This window comes from Schistocerca cancellata, chromosome 2, assembly GCF_023864275.1.
Source record: "Schistocerca cancellata isolate TAMUIC-IGC-003103 chromosome 2, iqSchCanc2.1, whole genome shotgun sequence".
Classification (NCBI taxonomy): domain Eukaryota; kingdom Metazoa; phylum Arthropoda; class Insecta; order Orthoptera; family Acrididae; genus Schistocerca; species Schistocerca cancellata.
In genome coordinates this window covers 698,220,575-698,238,593 of record NC_064627.1, presented here as the reverse complement: position 1 = coordinate 698,238,593, position 18,019 = coordinate 698,220,575, and positions in this window count along the sequence as shown.

Below are 18,019 nucleotides of genomic sequence, written 5' to 3'. Positions count from 1 at the left end.
AAAGAACTTCCCAGCTCCATTGTGAACCCACACAGCCATTCTGCCATCATTAATGGAGGACTAACCTTTGACTATGCCAGCCACTCATGCTGGTGCAACATCAGGAAAATTGTTAAACTAGTATTGGTCATAGAGCACAAGACATAAGCCAACAGGCAGAATTTCATATATAGAAAACATTGTCTGATAGTTATATTACATAGGAGCATGACTTGATCTTCATAAGTAACAGTGCAGACTCCAATGCAATTTGGAAAAAAAAGCAAAGAATATAATTCATTTCTATAGAGGTAATTACATTCATTTAATAACAGCTAGTGAACAATGTACGCCATGGAGAACTGGTATCATAGTTTGAATCACCATTATTTGTGACCAATGGATCTAATACTTGCCAAAGCACAGAGACATTGATCAGGATTATCAACTACATTCCTTACGAAAGTGCCTAGTTTTTCTTCTACTTAATGACTATGGGATGTAAGTGAACATCATTATCTTTACTGTCAGTAACTTTTAAACAAAATTAACATTAATACATGAAGTAATGGGAATGATAGTAGAAGAATTCAAAGTGTGTAATGGTACATTGATTGTATGTTTACTACCAGTCACGAAAGAAACACTTCCATCTGGAGATGTGTCAAGCTGTGAAACTGCAGATGTCACAAATAGATGTGTTGAAACAATGGTAGCATGAAATGCCAGAGCTGAAGGAATTCTAGATTGTGAGTAGAATATCAAAATAGATTGATACAACAACCAAACACAAGAAACAAGCTGTAGTTGTTATGAGCCAAGTCATAGTGCCAAGAGAATATTTTAAAAGTGTGGTCCAAGGTAGTAATATTGGATCAATATACAACCCAGAACTCTGTTGAAGGTCAAGGCCAAATTGTGGTGACTGAGATGGTACGGTGCACTTTGGCAGGGGCTCTTGATCTTGCCCTGTCTGATCCCTTAATTGCTATGCCGATGATGATGATGATGATGATGATAATGATGAAGACGACTCCCTTCCTCAAACAGTCACATAATGGGGTATAGTTTCCAAAAATAGAGATTTTGAATATCATTGAAGTTAGCCTAATAAAAAGTTATTGCACCTAGTTCTTAAACACAGCACTTCATAAGAACTCTGAATCCTGTTTGCCTTGCTTCCAAATAGACTAGTTAATTTTTTTGTAGACTAGTTTTTCACCGAGCTTCTTAAGTCCAGCTGAATACTCACACTGATCAGAATACTCTTATATATCAATAATTTTGGAGGTAATTAGGTGAATTACTGTGTTTCAAAGCTACAACCATTTTAATTTAAGGTAAATTGTCAACATTCCTTTAAGACAATGTCAATAAAAGTTTGGCATCAATTTTTGTTTTTCTTTTGACTGGTTGACATGCTGGCAAAGAACTCTGGGTGCACACTGTCCATGTCGAGAGTTGTCCCACACACGCGGCGGTGGTGGTAGTAAAATGCACCCACCAATTCATTGTTACAGCAGTCAGACGGTAGTTCCGTGCTTCCTGAATTCCTCTCCTGCAGATTTTCCAGGTGGGAATCTATTACTTCTGCGAACCATTTGTTCATCTCATCCTTTGCCACACTCTTCCTTTTGTGCCTTTGATCTTCTCTAGCATTAATATCTTTTCCAGCAAATTATATTTTTCTCATAATGTGCCCAAAGTAGGTGAGTTTTTCTACAGTGTCAGACCTTCCAAGGAGCAATCTGCTTTTATTTGCTGCAATACTGACCTATTGTGATGTGCAAAATGGCTAAGCAGGGATGGCTAGAGGACAAATGTAAGGATGTAGAGGCTTATCTCACTAGGGGTAAGATACATACTGCCTACAAGAAAATTATAGAGACCTTTGCAGAAAAGAGAACCACTTTTATGAATATCAAGAGCTCAAATGGAAACCCAGTTCTAAGCAAAGAAGGGAAAGCAGAAAGGTGGAAGAGGTATATAGAGGGTCTATACAAGGTCGATGTACTTGAGGACAATATTATGGAAATGGAAGAGGATGTAGATGAAGATGAAATGGGAGATATGATACTGCATGAAGAGTTTGACAGAGCACTGAAAGACGTAAGTCGAAACAAGGGCCCGGGAGTAGACAACATTCTATTAGAACTACTGACAGCCTTAGGAGAGCCAGTACTGACAAAACTCTACCATCTGGTGAGCAAGATATATGACACAGGCGAAATACCCTCAGACTTCAAGAAGAATATAATAATTCCAATCCCAAAGAAAGCAGGTGTTGACAGATGTGAAAATTACCGAACTATGAGTTTAATAAGTCACGTCTGCAAAATACTAACGCGAATTCTTTACAGATGAATGGAAAGACTAGTAGAAGCTGACCTTGGGGAAGATCAGTTTGGATTCCGCAGAAATACTGGAATACATGGGGCAATACTGACCTTACGACTTATCTTAGAAGAAACATTAAGGAAAGGCAAACCCATGTTTCTAGCATTTGTAGACTTAGCGAAAGCATTTGACAATGGTGACTGGAATATTCTCTTTCAAATTCTGATGGTGGTAGGGGTAAAATACAGGGAGCGAAAGGCTATTTACAATTTGTACAGAAACCAGATGGCAGTTATAAGAGTCGAGGGACATGAAAGGGAAGCAGTGGTTGGGAAGGGAGTGAGGCAGGGTTGTAGCCTCTCCTTGATGTTACTCAATTTGTATATTGAGCAAGCAGTAAACAACAGAAAAATTCGGAGTAGGTATTAAAATCCATGGAGAAGAAATAAAAACTTTGAGGTTCGCCGATGACATTGTAATTCTGTCAGAGACAGCAAAGGACTTGAAAGAGCAGTTGAACAGAATGAACAGTGTCTTGAAAGGAGGATATAAGATGAACATCAACAAAAGCAAAACGAGGATAATGGATTGTAGTCGAATTAAGTCGGTTGATGCTGCTGGAATTAGATTAGGAAATGAGACACTTAAAGTAGTAAATGAGTTTTGCTATTTGGGGAGCTAAGTAACTGATGATGGTCGAAGTAGAGAGGATATAAAATGTAGACTGGATAAGAAGAGAATAGAAGCTTTCGAAATGTGGTGCTACAGAAGAATGCTGAAGATTAGATGGCTAGATCACATAACTAATGAGGAGGTATTGAATAGAACTGGGGAGGAGTTTGTGGTACAACTTGACTAGAAGAAGGGATTAGTTGGTAGAACATGATCTGAGACATCAAGGGATCACCAATTTAGTATTGGAGGGGAGTGTGGATGGTTAAAATCGTAGAGGGAGACCAAGAGATGAATACACTAAGCAGATTTAGAAGGATGTAGGTTGCAGTAGGTACTGGGAGATGAAGAAACTTGCACAGGATAGAGTTGCATGGAGAGCTGCATCAAACCAGTCTCAGGACTGAAGACAACAACAACAACAACAACAACAACAACAACTGACTTATTGGTTTCCTTTGTGGTCCATGGAATTCTAAGGAGTTTCCTCCAGCACCACAATTCAAAGGAGTCTGTTCTATGCCATTCAGTCTATCTTATGGTCCAGATCTTACACCTGTACATCACAAATGGAAACACCATAGCCTTTCTATATGGATATTTGTTGTTAAAACATTGTTGAGACTGAACATTGTCCTTCTGCAAAGTACAAGAGTCTAATGGCTGACATCACGATGATGTCACACCAATAACAATAACAGCCACGTTCTGGCCCATGCCAGCCATGTGGCCTCACTCAAAAAGCAGGCACACCGTGACTATTTGCAGCCACTCACTGTTTTCACACTTTGTAACCACAACTTCTCAATACAGCGAGCCTGACTGCAACTACAACGCATGCACCATGAGAACACAAGCAGTACCTACAATAGCCGCTGTGTTGGGTGACCTACACTGGTGCGCCATCCACCACAACTGCCAGCAACGAGGATCCGTCTGTCATGCTGCATTCCTTGGTACCCCACTATGACGCTGTGCTCCACGATGCCAATGCACAAGCTGCGACACCTGCGTCACGTCCTGTGATAATCCGTCATGACAAATGCATTACCGACAAACCTACCGCAACTACCTCTCGCAATGTCAGCTGCCACCTCTGTCAGTGCCACCAGACATTCACAAACCCACACCATGTACTTTGTATGACTACAGAAACCTCATACTGTTCCCAACCTCTTGCCACCAGGCAGATTACCACTGGCCACACACCAAGTTACATCTGCCGCTTCTACAAGTTGATTCTCCGCAAGTATGGTCCGCCCTCTGCAAGTGCTTGAGGCAGTCAGCCGGGATCACAGATGACCACAACAAGTTTTTGGTGTTTTTGAACTACCTCCACATCAACACCAGTCTTATCAGCAACCTCCCATTGCATGCACTAACCACTGACAGATACGAGAGAGTGAAGATGCTCATACTACAGTGCCTGTCATGATCACCTGAACAGGAACTCCACCTAGCCATTGCTGAGACATCACTGGGTTATGATACCCTGCCAGCATTCTGGTGCAGGTTATGCCTCTGAATCGACACAAACTACCAGATCATGCTATCTGGTCACTACGGCTTTTCAAGCTGCCTGAAAACTTACAGACAGCCATGCTAATGCACGAGTACAAACCGCTGGAAACCCAGTTACACCTTACTGACCAAATGTTTGCCCTTGCACAACATCACACTCACATTGGCTCTGGCACTGACAACACTGGTTGCATCTACAGCCAGCCCGGGCCAGCCTACACACTGGCCATGTCCACGGAGATCACCACGCAACACTCGCTGCACAGCGCCAGGCCAACCAACAATCGTCGAGCTGCTCCAACCTCAGCTGAGGCCTTCCACACCACGCCTGCAGAGCCTCGCAAGACTCTGGTGCAGCGAGGCACCAATAATCAGATACCACAACGGACCCAGGTGCCATGTTTGTAGGGGAATGTAAGCAACCATCTGCTGCATTCACCCTGGCTGTCAACCCAAGTCTAACCATCACAGCACCTCACCTGGCCAGGACACTGCACCTACATGGCTGCACTGCTCCTGCTGGTTCCATGCACACCTTGGTGCCAACACGCACTGCTGTCATCCATCCTGCAGTTACCCAAACTAGTATTTTGGCCTTACACAGGTGCATCTGGTTGCTCACATGCTTCAAGCTGCCTCGCTACAAAACATGACATTTATCATATTCTTCGTCTACATTCTAACAGTGTTTCTAACAGTGTGCAGCTCTTCGCCTACAACAACAATCTTAAGGGCATACTTTCTAGTCAGCACGGGTGCCGACATTAGCATGCTACCACCTAGGAAACCTGTGCCATCTGCTACACAACTGTGAGCCGTGATTTAGTGATTCCTATGATAGGCATGGCCTCTATCACAGTTCAACTGGACAACCCCTCATCCAAGGATGTTTTTTGTTGCTGACACCGTAGAGACAGTGTTGCATGCAGACCGGGGTAGGGCCTTACTACTACATCACGACGGCTGCGTGTCGATCACTGGAGTAAGCAGTAACCACCTATTGACGGACAAGACTCCACCACCTGCTGCTCCTACCTCTGAAACAGTACAGGGCCTTACGCTACTGTGCCAGGCATTGTTCAAGGAGCTTAAAACCATGGCTACTGCATACATCGACTTCTGCCGCACCAATGCCAGCTCCCAAACAGCTAACGAACACCTCCACAACTGCTGCTCCAAGCTCACGGCACCAATGCACATCACACAGCAACAGCTGCCATTGCACCAGCAACAACGAGAGCCACCTGCCCGAGACACCACAAGGCATTCAGTACCACAGGTCAGTGCAGAGCCTCTTACTTCTGGTGACAATGCTCCTGTGAATAAGCCGCGCGAAAACAGTGATGTTGAGCTCATGAGCAGGTTGAGTGTAAACGGTGATATTGCCTCTGAAAGCAGGTCGTGTGCTTCACATGCTACTCCACATCAGCCCCATAAAAAAGTAACATCCCCCATAAAAAAGATTAACATCATATGTGATGGTACTGTACACAGAATTAATACTATCCCCAGTCCGACGCTGGCTCCACCGCCTCACCCCTCATAAACTGCAGGCACCCAATGGCGCGATCGAGAAACTGTTACATGAGGGCACCATTAGGCCATCAGACAGTGTGTGGGCCTCACCGATTACTATAAGATTGAAAAAAGATAAAACACGGCACCTGGGCAGGGACTAAAGACATTTTAACATGCACACCATCATTGATAGTTACCCTGTGTCCAATATTCAGGACTTCTCCCAGGAACTGGCTGGTGCAACCATCTTTAGCATGATCAACTGCAAAAAAAGAGCTTATTTGCAAATTCCAATGGCTACGGACGACATCCCAAAGACAGCAACAATTACACCATTTGGCCTATTTGAATGCCTCTTTATGCCTTTTAGACTAAAGAACGCAGCCAAAACTTGTCAACGGTTCATTGACAGCTTGTTTTTACCATGCCCTTTAGCTGTTGTTACTTCGACAATATATATATCTTTTCACAAACAGCTCAAGATCATGAGAAATACCTCCAAGCAGTATTTGACAAACTAGCAACAGCATGGTGTTGTGGTCAATGAGGACAAATGCCAACTCCAGCACAAATGTGTTACATTCGTAGGCGAGCTCGTCGAAACTTCGAGCATCTGTCCCACCCCTGAGAAAGATAAGCAAATCCGTAACCTACCACCCCCGACTGACTACCAAAATTTGTGCCTTTTTTTTAGGGGTAATTAATTTTCACCAGAAACACCTCCCCCATGCTGCAGGAACACTTTTTCCATTCACAGAGTCATTCCATAGCAAGAACACATCAGGTAAATGTAAGCTCACTTGGAGTCCTGATATGCAAGCAGCTTTCGAGAACATCAAAACTGAGCTTGCTCAGACACCACCCTGGCACACCCATCACCAGATGTCCTCATGGTTATAACGGCCGATGACAGTGACCAGGCGATAGGGGTGGTGCAACAACAGGAAGTCCCCTGTGCAACCCAACCGCTATGGTTTCTCTAGGAGAAACTTACTGTCTCCCAGAAAATGTGGTTAACCTTCGACTGTGAGCTTTTGGTGATATACCATGTGGTTCAGTACTTCCAAGATGACATCAAGGGCCAGCCACTTACTATCTACACACACCACTTCTTTCTGGCTGACACTATTAAAAAAACCTGCCAGCCTATACCTCCCCCTCAATGATTCTGCCACCTGGACTTGATTTCACAATATACTACAGACTTACGCTATGTACAGGCAGCAGAAAACACGATGGCTGACTACCTCTCATGAGTTGCCGCCACATCGGCAGACCTCGACTTTGACCACCTAGTGGAGGCACAAGCAAAGGACACTGACCCTCAAAACCTGCTATCTGGACACACAATGGGCCTGCAACTCAAGCAGTGCACCATTGCAGGCACAACCAAAGTAGTTTGGTATGACATATCCCATGGTAGGCAACTACCAGTTGTGCCACAGAACCTCAGGAAGGTAATTTTCAACCTCCTCCACAACTTGTCTAACCCCAGAGTACGCCTGACACTTACGTCATAACTTTTCATTTGGACTAACATTAAATAGGACTGCACTTCAAGGACGAGAGTCTGCATCCAATGCCAATGGGCCAAGGTAAGACGTCACACCCAACTACCCTTGGGGAAATTCCCCATCCCGAAGGGCCGTTTCCAACATGTACTCATAGACTAGGTGGGGCCACTCTCAGATTCAAATGGATACAAGTACATCTTGTCAGCCATAGACAGGACAACTTGATGGATGGAGGCCACACCTCTGACTGATATATTGGCTGCCAATGTTGCCCGAGCTTTCATCACACTATGGATTGCATGCTTCATGCTTGCATCGTGCTTCATGCTTGAGTCCTTGACAACTAACCAGTGCTGAAAGTTCGAGTCGGCCCTGTTCTATGAACTCTCCACCTCTGTAGGTGCCACCGGTTCCTCACCACAGACTACCACCCTCAATCCAATGGCCTCGTAGAATGGTGGCACTGCACCCTCAAGACAGCGCTGGTATGCCACAACCAGGAGTGGACAGAGACCCTCCCCTCGATGCTGCTGGGCAGACGAGCTGCGTACAAAGAGGATCTGGATGCCTCATTGGCAGAGGTGCTCTATGGAGAACCAATCACCTGTCCAGCAGAGTTTGTATCACAAACAACCGACCCTGTGGATGTCAACCTGCCGGACCCATTAAAACATCCGCCACATCTGCATCCCTCTGCCATCCCATTACACCAAAATGACTATCTTTGAACACAAGGACCTCCAATTGTGTAGTCATGTCATGCTCAGGACTGATGCTGTCAAACGCACCCTCCAACACCTGCATACAGTGGCCATACAAGGTATTGAAATGAGGGCCAAACACTTTTGATATCTTGCAAGCTGGAAAAAACAACAACAGTGTCACTGAACTGCCTAAAACGGGCGTGGACCTTAGCAGACACACCTGGTGTTTACCCTCCACCAGCCCCAGCTTCAGCCCCTTCAAGCCAATTTACAGTCCATCTAGACATGCAAAACTACCTCCCAGAAGACATTTCCGTAACACTGTGGTTATGACCAAATTCGGCAATAGGCAGTTGGGCTACAGCATGGTCTCGAGGTCATTAGAGCACTACAACCTTCCTTCCACCTATGATCAGCACAGCAGGTCTGGAATCCAGTCTTTCTTCAGATGGCTACCTTCTTGTGTCAGCCTTGGACCACATCATAACAATGACTGACACCTCAAGACACCGCCGGTGGTGGACCAACAGCCTTACCAACACTGGACGATGCACCAAGCTACCAACACCTCAACGAACAACGCCATCACCCCATCGGCACCGACACTGATGTCACAGGCCGGTCACCCTTTACAGCCATCCAGGCACCTGGCAGAGTAGAGTATGTTGGCCCTTGCTATCGCCAGCAGGATAACACATCACGATGTACACCAATCACCATGCTCCACGCTTGTGGGAGAGGGGGAGGCTCTGTAGGGATGTAGAACCATCGGCTCTATCCCCCAATAGTAGCGCTGCCCTACCACAGCAAGAACAACTGTATCTTTGCCAGATAAGTACTCTGTAGTACGCTCTCTATGCTACATGCATTGGGTATACACTACAAGAATAAAAGTGTTCATAGTAAGTGATAGGAGTGTGAGTGATTATTTATTGTTGTAATTACCATATACGCTCCCCACAACCTACATTTTCATTATAGTTTCTTCTTCATAAAACTTGGCTTTCCTCATAATGTGCTCTGCACACAGACTGAATACATAAGATGGCAATATACAGCTGTGACATACTCCTTTCTCGGCCCTTTCAGATGCTCGATATATGGTTGCCAATGTTGTTTCTTGGTCAGAATATAAGTTTCTTGTGAAGTAAATGAGGTGCTCTGGTATTACTCCCATGTTTTTCAATACCTCCCATAATTTATTGTGGCTGACATAGTCAAAGGCTTCAGAATAATCAATAAAGCACAGATATATATCTTTCTGGAAGTCTCTTGCCTTCTCCATAATCTGCATTCCTTCCAACCATTTTGAACAATTGTGCTGGAATTCCATTGGGTCCACTGGCCTTGTTTTCAGCAGTATTTTATGTGGCCCATTTGGCTTTCCTCTCAAAATTATCTGGCTCTGGTTTAAAATCACATTAGCTTCATCATCATCAAGATGTAGTTCTTTCTTATATAGGCCTTCTACATATTCTATGCTTCTTCCTTTAATGTCCTCTGTTTTTGTTACGTTTTTACCATTTCTATCGGCTATTATTCCAATTTTCACCAAGAATTTTCCTTTGATGTAGTTAATTTTCTTGTGAAGGTCCCTCGTCTTCCCCATTATGCTTATCTCTTCAGTTTCTTTGCACTATTCAGGTAATAAGATATTCTTGTCTTTTCTAGCTAATTTCTGAAACTCTGTCTTTGATTTAAAAATTGTTGATCTATTCCCTTTGATTTTTGGTTTTTCTGCTTTTTCTGCTGCCTCACTGACAGCACAGGATACTTATGCACACAGCTCTTGTGGATTTTATCTTCTAACTATAATGCATTAAATCTTTTCTTGGCTTATGCAGTGAATCAGATAGTAAGCTTTTAAACTTTTATCTGCAAGATGGAATAGTTTTGGCTACATTCCTCAGTTTCTCCTAGAATTTAGTAATTAAGAGCTCATGATCTGGGCAATCAGCTCCAGGTCTTCTTTTAGTTGACTTGATAGCATTCTTCCACTTCTGATTATAAAGTATGTAAATAATTTGATTCCAGTGTTGGCTGTCTGGTGAAGTCCATATGTAGAGGCATCATTCGGGTAGCTGGAACAGTATGTTAGTAATAACCAGCAAACTGTCTTGGCCAAATTCCAGGAGTCTCTATCCCACTTCATTTGTTGTACTATGACCAAATTTTCCTGTAACATCTTCAATAGTTTGATTTCTCACTTTGGTGTTCCTATCTCAACCTATGAAGATGACATCCTTTTTTGGTGTCGGCAGCAGTAATGCTTGCAAATTTCCATAAAATTAGTTAATAATGTTGTCTTCAGCTTTAGTGGTTAGCGCGTAAACTTGAATGGCTTTTATATTAGAGGGTTGATCTTCAAATCTACATATACATCTACATCTGTATGATGTAAACCACTGTGAAGTACATGGCAATGGGTACATCCTCCTATTCTACCAGTTACAGTATTAGGGTTTCTTCCTGTTCCTTTATTAATGTATGAAGTCAGGAAGAATGATTGTTTTCATGCTTCCATGTATGTGCTTTAATCAATCCAATCTTGTCCTCATGATCCCTATTTGAGTGATAAGTACTGGGCTGTAGTATATTCTTAGAGTCATGATATAAAGCTGTTTTCAATTTTTAAAGTAGGCTTTCACGGGATAGTTTATCTCTGTTTTCAAGTGTCTTCCAGTTAAGTTTCTTCAACATATCTGTGACAGTTTTGGATGGGTCAAACAAATCTGTGACCATTTGTGCTGCCTTTCTCTGTATACATTTATTATCCTCTGTTAGTCCTATTTAGTACGGCTCCCACACATTTGAGCAAAGTTCCAGAATGGGTTACATGAGTGATTTGTGAATAATCTTCTCTGTACATTGATTACTTTTCACCAGTATTTTACCAGTAAACTAAAGTCTACAACCTGCTTCACCCTTGACTGAGCCTATGAGATCAATCAATTTCACATCCCTACAGTGCTGCACCTGGGTATTGGTATGAGTTGGCTGATTAAAACTGTGACTCGCTGATATTGCAGTCATACGATACTACGTTTTCTTCATTTTGTGAAGTGCACAGTTTTACATTTCTGAGCATTTAAAGTAAGTAGCCAATCTTTGCAACTCTCTGAAATCTTATCAAGATCTAACTGAATATTTATGTGTCTGCTTGTGTCTGTGTATGTGTGGATGGATATGTGTGTGTGTGCGCGCGCGAGTGTATACCTGTCCTTTTTCCCTCTAAGGCAAGTCTTTCCGCTCCCGGGATTGGAATGACTCCTTACCCTCTCCCTTAAAACCCACATCCTTTCGTCTTTCCCTCTCCTTCCCTCTTTCCTGATGAAGCAACCGTTTGTTGCGAAAGCTTGAATTTTGTGTGTATGTTTGTGTGTCTATCAACCTGCCAGCACTTTCGTTTGGTAAGTCACATCATCTTTGTTTTTAGATATATTTTTCCCACGTGGAATGTTTCCCTCTATTATATTTATATTTATTCAGTTTCTTTCAGGCAGTACTTCACTACAGACAACTGTGTAATCTGCAAAGGGTCTGAGAATACTACTAGTATTGTCTGCAAGGTCATTAACATGCAACATGAACAGCAAGGGTGTCAACACATTTTGCCGGGGCACACCCAAAGTTACTTCTACATCCGATGATTACTCTCCATCCATGACAGCAAGATGTGTCCTCCCCATCAAAAAATCCTTAATCCAGTCACAAATTTTCCCTCGATACCCCACATGACCATTTTTTTGAAAATAACGCAGATGAGGAACAGAGTAAAATTCTTTTCAGAAATCAAAAAATACTGCATCTACCCGGTTACCTTGATTCACAGCTTTCAGCACGTCATGTGAGAAAAGTGAGAGTTGAGTTTCACATGAGTGATGTTTTCAGAACCTGTGCTGGCTGGCATGGAGTAAATAATTCTGTATGAGATACCTCATTTTGTTTGAGCTCAGAACATGTCCTAAGAGTCTACAAGCAATCAATGTCAAATTTTGTGGATCACTTCTACTAACCTTCTTGTAAATGTGTGCTTTCTTCCAACTACTATGCATTGTTTTTTGTTTGAGGAATCTACAATAGATAATAGTTAGAAGACAGGCTAATTCGGTCACAAATTCACTGGAGAATCTGATAGGGATTCCACTGGGCCGTAGAGCTTTGTTCAGTTTTGCTGATTTCAGTTGTTCCTCAACACTACTGATGCTACCACTTATTTCACTAATCTTGTCAGTGGCACAAGGATTAAATTGGGGCAATTTCCATGAGTTTTCCTTTTTAAAAGAACACTTGAAAACAGAGTTAAGGATTTCAGCTTTAACTTTGCTACCCTCAATTTCAGTTCCTGTTTCATTTGTGAGTGACTGTGCACTTTCTTTGGTGCCACAGCCTTTACATACGATCAGTATTTATTTGGGTTTTGTGAAAGATCATTTGACAATATTCTACTACGGTAGTCACTGAAGGTGTCCCACACTGCTCTCTTGACAGCTAAACGCATTTCATTCAGTGTGTTTGTATCTGTAGCCTTATGCTTTGTTTTACACATCTTTAGAAGTTTCTTTACACTGACTGTGTACGTAATGTCCCACCCATTGTGAACTGTTCTAGTGGGTACATACCTATCCAATGGGCGGTCAACTATTCTTTTAAACATGAGCCATGAGATATGACACTACTGGTTTTTTATCTAGTTTACTGAACTTTCTTTTCCATTATGGGTCAGGTTTCAAGCTATCTTTTCTATGTAGTTTCTAGAGAAGGGAGTTAGTAATGTCGTACCTACCTCTAACAAAATTGAATTTTCCCAGTTGATTGTTGAATCGTTAAAGTCTCCACCAGCGATTACACTATGACTGGGGAACTTATTTACAAGTGACCTGAGGTCTTCTCTAAAGTTTTTGGTTACACCAGTAGGTGAATCTGGTGGACAAGAGAAGGATCCAGTTACCATTTTACACCCACCCTTAATACGAGGTCTTGCCCAAACAGTCTCATAAGGACCTTCAATTTCCATTTAAAATCTGGTGGACATCATTCTTACTATGTTACTAACTATGAAAGCTGCTCCATTACTTCTGTTGTCTCTTATCCAGAATATACTGTACAGCCAAAAGAAGCAAATTCTCAAATGCCAGTCCACCTCGTTTCACTTATTTTCAATATGTTGATGCCAATTCTCTCCAGTTCTCTTTTGAATAGTTCCTATTTTCCTTGATACATGGATCTTACATTCAATGTTCCTAAGTGGTATTACTTACTTTTACAGGTGGTTTTCCAGTAGCTCATCAAGTTGCTTTTGGTATAACCATACTACACCCGGGTTTCTCAAAAAGCTTGCATGGAAGTCATGTTCTTCATTTGTTGGCTTTTTCTTGTCCCCTTTCTGCCATCTTGGTCTTATTCAAATGGGTGAGTGATAAGAGGAGTAACACCTCTTAAATAAACCTTGGTCTAGCTCTCTCAGCTGCCACTAACTTGTGAGTGTAGTTTTCCTGGGTTACAGATGATGGAAGTCAAGGTTTTGAATGTGAAAAAAAGACCACACAAATTGACAGCAGATAGGAGTGGAGGAACTATCAATTTGGAATGCAATAGTTAAGTAATATTAGATGTGCAAGAAGGTAAAATAGATTCAGAGAGGTAAATGTATTATAGGAAGTTGAATATGTTGACATTATATTTTGGAAAAAGTTCTTTTTTTGGGTAAAGCTTTTCAATCCCTAAAGTAATGGTGAAATTAATAACTAAAGTACACAGATATGACATAGGCACATGCTCCCACTCACATCCATTACTTTACACTAAAGATGGGAGGCGGCGGCCTAGGTCTGATAGACATTCAGAAAATACTACAGCCTTGCATATAAAGAGGTGATTAGAGTGTGTCAAAAATACTGAGACACAGTCCCTGCACCCATACTGAAAAAAAAACAGAAGCTAAGTGCCTTGATCCACTGGCTAATGCTGCACCAATGAGCCCTAAATTAAAACGTGTAAGGCAATTTTACACTGAACTAAGCTACATTAGAATACAGCAAAAAAACCAATTAGTTGCAAATAAGCACTCAGTCACAGATGGGATGATTCAAAATATGAAACACAACACAAGTATTAAGACAAAAATTAGAAGACAGTCTGGAGAAATCTATGCAGAAATATATTGACAAGTGAAATAAAGGAATTCTTGTACAGAGTGGTGAAGAATGTTGTAAGTACAAATGACAGACTTAAGTTTGTGTTGCTTAAACCAATTAAGTTTTGTCCAAAATGTTTACTTGTAAACATGTTATCACGTAGATTCATATGTGGTGGCTGTCTATTAATCTCTAAAGGTATCTGAAGAAAACTTAATCTCTAAAGGTATCTGAAGAAAAATAGCTTTAATTAAAGGAACTGATAGTAAATACATAGAAATCTCCTAATTGTTATGGTAGCACATCTAAATATGAAAACCAACAGAACTTTGAGTCTTTAAGGGAGTTACATCAATTATATCATCAAGGAGAAAGGAGATATAACAACCTGTTGGAATTCCAAATATATATATATATATATATTTAGAACAAATACGAACTGAAAGATCATGTAGCACGATTTGGGAATCTTCTAAATCTCATCTTCCAAAAGAAAGGTTTAAGATAACAAGTACGTAGTAGCAGAATTTTTGCTGGGAAACAAAGAATAGATGTGCCAGTAATAAGTAGAGCATAAGCGATAAGAGTGAAGTTGTTGTTGTTGTGGTCTTCAGTCCTGAGACTGGTTTGATGCAGCTCTCCATGCTACCCTATCCTGTGCAAGCTTCTTCATCTCCCAGTACCTACTGCAACCTACATCCTTCTGAATCTGCTTAGTGTATTGATCTCTTGGTCTCCCTCTACGATTTTTACCCTCCACGCTGCCCTCCAATGCTAAATTTGTGATCCCTCGATGCCTCAGAACATGTCCTACCAACCGATCCCTTCTTCCAGTCAAGTTGTGCCACAAACTTCTCTTCTCCCCAATCCTATTCAATACCTCCTCATTAGTTACGTGATCTACCCACCTTATCTTCAGCATTCTTCTGTAGCACCACATTTCGAAAGCTTCTATTCTCTTCTTGTCCAAACTAGTTATCGTCCATGTCTCACTTCCATACATGGCTACACTCCATACAAATACTTTCAGAAACGACTTCCTGACACCTAAATCTATATTCGATGTTAACAAATTTCTCTTCTTGAGAAACGCTTTCCTTGCCATTGCCAGTCTACATTTTATATCCTCTCTACTTCGACCATCATCGGTTATTTTACTCCCTAAATAGCAAAACTCCTTTACTACTTTACGTGTCTCATTTCCTAATCTAATTCCCTCAGCATCACCAGAATTAATTTGACTACATTCCATTATCCTCATTTTGCTTTTGTTGATGTTCATCTTATATCCTCCTTTCAAGACACTGTCCATTCCGTTCAACTGCTCTTCCAAGTCCTTTGCTGTCTCTGACAGAATTACAATGTCATCGGCGAACCTCAAAGTTTTTACTTCTTCTCCATGAATTTTAATACCTACTCCGAATTTTTCTTTTGTTTCCTTTACTGCTTGCTCAATATACAGATTGAATAACATCGGGGAGAGGCTACAACCCTGTCTCACTCCTTTCCCAACCACTGCTTCCCTTTCATGCCCCTCGACTCTTATAACTGCCATCTGGTTTCTGTACAAATTGTAAATAGCCTTTCGCTCCCTGTATTTTACCCCTGCCACCTTCAGAATTTGAAAGAGAGTATTCCAGTCAACATTGTCAAAAGCTTTCTCTAAGTCTACAAATGCTAGAAACGTAGGTTTGCCTTTTCTTAATCTTTCTTCCAAGATAAGTCGTAAGGTCAGTATTGCCTCACGTGTTCCAACATTTCTACGGAATCCAAACTGATCTTCCCCGAGGTCGGCTTCTACCAGTTTTTCCATTCGTCTGTAAAGTATTCGCGTTAGTATTTTGCAGCCGTGACTTATTAAACTGATAGTTCGGTAATTTTCACATCTGTCAACACCTGCTTTCTTTGGGATTGGAATTATTATAATCTTCTTGAAGTCTGAGGGTATTTCGCCTGTCTCATACATCGTGCTCACCAGATGGTAGAGTTTTGTCATGACTGGCTCTCCCGAGGCCATCAGTAGTTCTAATGGAATGTTATCTACTCCCGGGGCCTTGTTTTGACTCAGCTCTTTCAGTGCTCTGTCAAACTCTTCACGCAGTATCTTATCTCCCATTTCATCTTCATCTACATCCCCTTCCATTTCCATAATATAGGGTATTAGTGGGCTGCAAGCCCACTATGGCAGACGTGAAGGCCTCAGCAAAACTATGAGTATTGTCCCTCATATGAACACCAAATGAATATCACAAGTAAGAAAATTTTAATGCATTTCAAAAGGAAACAGAACTCAGAAAGATGATTAAAAATCAAACTACATGCTTTAGGTTAATTAGTTGCACAGATATAAAGCACAAAGTAACAATTTTTAGTTTCCATCCTCATCAGTGGTTTAATTTCACTTCCCATGTTTCTGTCAAGACACAAGAAATTTTTTTCCTTTCATTAAAGAAGTTTAAGTTTTGAGAGAAATTTCAGTTTTAAGCTTTCTTGAAGGACTTCAGGTTTTTGATTAATAATTTTAGGAAAAACTGGCAAATGAAGATGCACAACTTTATTTTGATTCAGAAGAAACACTTATTTTATCTTCATATATAAAAAGGAAAGAGTAGTTGATCACTGGTCAATCACAGGATTTTTATTTATCGGTCACTTGTCACTTCTTTCAGCACTGGCAATATATGCTGAAGTGAAAAATTACAAGTCGCATTGTGGTTCAAATTCCAGGTTAAACTGCAGGTCCCCTTGTAACTAGCCGAGTAAGTCAGTTCAAAAGTCAGAGGAATGCTATTATAAGACACTGTGGTTCTCAATCAATCAGTTCCTGAATGGTACAAATTTCAAACTGGATATAAAACACTGGATTAATAAGGCAGTAAATACTTCAGTTAGAAAAGGTTAGTACAATACATAATAATCTATGACTTTCAGTAAAACTAAAATCAAGATGCATAATACAGGAATAGTAGTTCCAGTGGTGCTATATGTAACTGAGACTGAGTGTCACACACAAAGATGCTGAGAAACTGTAAAGCTTTTTACGACAAATTTCTAAGTAGGATTTCAGTCCAATGAAGGTACTGATGGCTGCACAAAACATGAGATTGAAAGATTGAAGAAATAACATGACAAACCTAAAATTGTCCACAGCGTAAATGGGGAAAGACTAACAGTCGAAAGTCGTGGTTCACATCCCAGACCATCTCCAAGACAAAGCTATGATGGTGGAAAGGCCTGAGGAAATACACCAGCTTTACACATCCCAAAAGGTGTAGGTGCCGAAAGACGTAAGTTAGCTTGGGGTCAAAGTTAACTGGAGGAGAAATGCACAACAATGCAGTAACTAGTTGCACATTGTCAGGACAGCAAATTAGCTCTGTGTAATGTGTGTCCCTCACTACTAAACATCTGTTTTTGTTATTACGAATAAGTCTACTCGGATGAATGAAAGTGTAATGTAAATAAATTTTGGAGTTACACAAGTTATAGATGTCAACAATAGCCCATACAATATTTGCAGATCTTATTCATTATCATTTAAGTATTTGTGTATCTAGCACTGGTAAAGAATACACCAATTTAAACAGTAACAGCAACATTTCTCTTACAAATGGCCAGGACAACACATATTCTGTCA